The sequence below is a fragment of the Austrofundulus limnaeus genome, unplaced genomic scaffold (assembly GCF_001266775.1).
Source record: "Austrofundulus limnaeus strain Quisiro unplaced genomic scaffold, Austrofundulus_limnaeus-1.0 Scaffold115, whole genome shotgun sequence".
In the NCBI taxonomy this organism is placed as follows: Eukaryota; Metazoa; Chordata; class Actinopteri; order Cyprinodontiformes; family Rivulidae; genus Austrofundulus; species Austrofundulus limnaeus.
In genome coordinates, this window is record NW_013952517.1 from 564,066 (window position 1) to 567,385 (window position 3,320).

Genomic DNA, 3,320 nt, shown 5'->3' on the forward strand with positions numbered 1-3,320 from the left:
TTCTTATGCTAATGAAATAATTTCCAGCTACTTTTTAGCTGTTTTACTGAAAATTTCAGCTGTTATTTTGCTATAAATTATCACTTTTATGTAATTTTATGATTTTTTTTTCAGCTTTGTTTCTGTTTTAGCTATTTTTCAACTATAATAATTTCATCTTGGTTCTAATTTCAAATTGTGGCTGCTACCTTTAGCTTATTTTACGCTAATTTTAGCTATTTTATGCTACTTTAGCTATAGATCTGCTTCTTTCTGCTATTCATCTGTTTTTTTTTTACTTTTTATGCTTTTTTCTGCTACCTAGTGCTGTGTACAGTATGCTTCTTACATATGTTTTCAGCTATTCAGATATTTTAGCTCTTAGCTTTTAGCTGTTTTCTCTTTTCAACTAGATTTGTGCTCCTTTTTACTGTTTTTCTACAATGTTACGATTTTTTGCTTCTTACAGCTTTTCAAAGCGCTGCATTAACACTTTTCCTATAAAAAGTTTTCAGCTCAKTTTCAGCAGATTTCAGCTTAAGTTTTCAGCATGAAGCATTCACAGTAGCATTTTTACAAGAAATGCAYTTTCTCTAGTTAAAATTTTGTCCTTCTGGAGATTGTCAGATAAATAGATCTTTCATGAAAATAAAAAAAGCCCAAATAGATATTGGGAGAAAGTGTGATGGCCAGCCAACTCAGAGGAGCTCTGAGGATTTAGATTAGTCTATRGATTTGATTTTAAATTCAGCAAAACCACTAATTAATCACACTCTTTTTGTCAAAGTTTGAAGCTGCAACTTTACACAGTTTTGTGGCAGCCAACATGCTGAGTCTAAATACAACTTTTCAACCTCTTGAAACTTTTAATTGACAACTGATTTAAGCATATATGAACACAGAACAAATATTTTGCAAATGAAGCACAAAAAATGGATGTCAGGCTGTCTGTCGGKCCAGGCCTCCCTTYCAAAAGAGTTCGGCGATCTCAGTAGGATTTGCCTGATTAAATAAAGATTAATAAGTAATAGAGGCAAGGCTACGACACCATAGTTTTCACATTTTGTGTTATTCATTGGAAAACACAAAAGGTTGCATTTCAACCTTTTATTACTTTGGAAAACTGTTTTGAAACATATTGTTTAAGAGCTTCTACAATCCTGTTTCAGTGTGGACACAAAGCAGAAACAAAGAAAACTTAAGTGTTCATAAAAATCATTCCCTTGTGGACAAACTGAGAATCACTCAGGAATAATAAAAAAGTAATCTGATCTCTCAGCATTAGCAGCCAGATGATAAAACCTTTATACAAAAATACTGGAGGTTCTACAGTTAGTCATACCAAAGTGTAGATGTGGTATTTTTGTGTTTTAATACTAACTCAGAGTTTTTAACTTGTCCAATCACTGAAGCCTAAGACTACACGTGGAGAAATGATTAATGATTAAAAAAATCAAGTAGGTTTCTCCATTAAACATCATACCCTTTTGTCTTTTTATGACTCAAGAGCTAAACATCAAAAGTTATTTAAAAATAACAGTGTTGCTCAGATAAATGATCATGGATAGTTTGCAAAGAAAAAGCCTAAAATGTTTATCATTTAGCACAGCTCAGGTATGAAAGGTAATTTCAGGCAGACTCTCAGATGGTTTTGAGGTTAAAAAGTGACTTCTTTGGCTCATGACTGTGACATCAAGCATTTTCTCACAGACAGGTTATTGACTCAGAAAGSTTTACTTGTCTAACTGTTATTTTTAGAGGGTGGAAGGTCAGAATGTAATTTTGAGTGAATCTAAGTGAAACAAAAAAGAAGGGTTTAATTCAGGGGGTGCAACATTTTTACATCTTCCCTTCAGTGTTAGATCTCAAAAACATTCAGGACAGATAAATTGTATTGAACCAAGAGGGCAATATGTTTTAGATCATTTGACTTTTTAGTGTTTCAGTTCACAACTAACTTCGAACATAACAGTTAATCCTGTTTTGTTTCCAAAAATATGCTTTCATATAAGCAACAGTATGATGCAAAACAAGATTTTATTACAAGAAACCAAAGTGAACCCTCTTTTCTGATAAAATTTGGGATGTTTAAGAGTTAAAAATTGAAATGCAATGATTTGCAAATCCAATAAAAACGTATTTTATTTACTGTGGTGTAAAGGAATCATATCAAATGTTGAAACTTATAATCATTGTTAGGAAAGGTGGGGGGAATAATTTATTTAAACCTAATTGTAGCTTTACATCATTCTACTAACATATTAACATTCAAGTGTTTAAATGTCTTGTGAAAATGTTCCCTATGGATTCTGACCAGACTGGAATCCCCACATTAGGACTTGATCAGAGCAGTATGTTAATAACTAAGTGTAAACTAAAATAAATAAATAAATAAATAAACTCATTACCTAATTGGGAGTTATAAAGAGACAAAGTGGCTGCATTTGCTTTTTACTGAGCTTTTTACTACAGTTCATTAATCTCCTGCAGCCAAGTGAAGGCTGATTTGAGAAGTAGTTCAGCAGAGCTTGGTGCAATTAAGCATGGCTGTCTGCGAAGTTTACCTTGATMAAATCATCAGAGAATTCCACCAGATGACTAGAAACCATGTCCACCAAAGCCCAACCTTGTTTAAACAGAGCCCTGATGGCGCAGTCAGAGAGAAACACAATCCCCATTCATCTGTATGTGGAAGTGGGTGTGACAAATTCACTTCCACTTTTGAATTGGGCTGTCTCCTTCGCTTCGGAGAGGCTTCAATCTGATTTAACTTTTACTTGGAAAATTGTGAGGCTGTCTTACAAGCAATCCGTTTTGAAACAAAGTGTGAAACTGGCCACTAAATCAGAAAATGTTTGATTATAATCTTAATTTATAAAAAGGCGCCATAAAATACTGAAAAAATAAACAAAAAACAGATAATCAGGGTTGTTCAGAGAGCTCTGCCAAAACCATTTTCCTTGCTGTCCTTATTTTTAGCCACAGCATGAGAGTTAATATAATTCAGCAGATATTTGTTTGTTCAACCTTGTTGTGAAGCTGAACTGATGTGGACATGTTCAGAGAGACACTGTAACACTATTTAGAATAAATAAGGTAGGTGTTAGAGAGTAATATACGTAACCATCAATCAAGTGACAGGTGACACGCCCCCTTTTCGGGGGGGCGGGCGGGGGGAGGGGGGCATCCGTCATGTCCATATATGGTCAACTTCCGGTGACTTCCGTTCTCTTTTGATTGACCGTAAGTAACCCTAGCCCTCCTTCACCCTCCTTTCACCCACAACCTTTGACTTATAGTAACCCTAGATTTCATCAGATACCTTCAAGAATATTCTGGTG

The 3,320-nt window shown here is 34.5% G+C and overlaps 1 long non-coding RNA gene across 1 annotated transcript in view; it reads right to left on the reverse strand.

Annotated features, from left to right (window-relative positions):
- Nucleotides 1–3,320, reverse strand: part of LOC106521763 (uncharacterized) — a 22,889-nt gene that overhangs the window by 11,972 nt on the left and 7,597 nt on the right. The gene's annotated exons all lie outside the window — the stretch shown is intronic.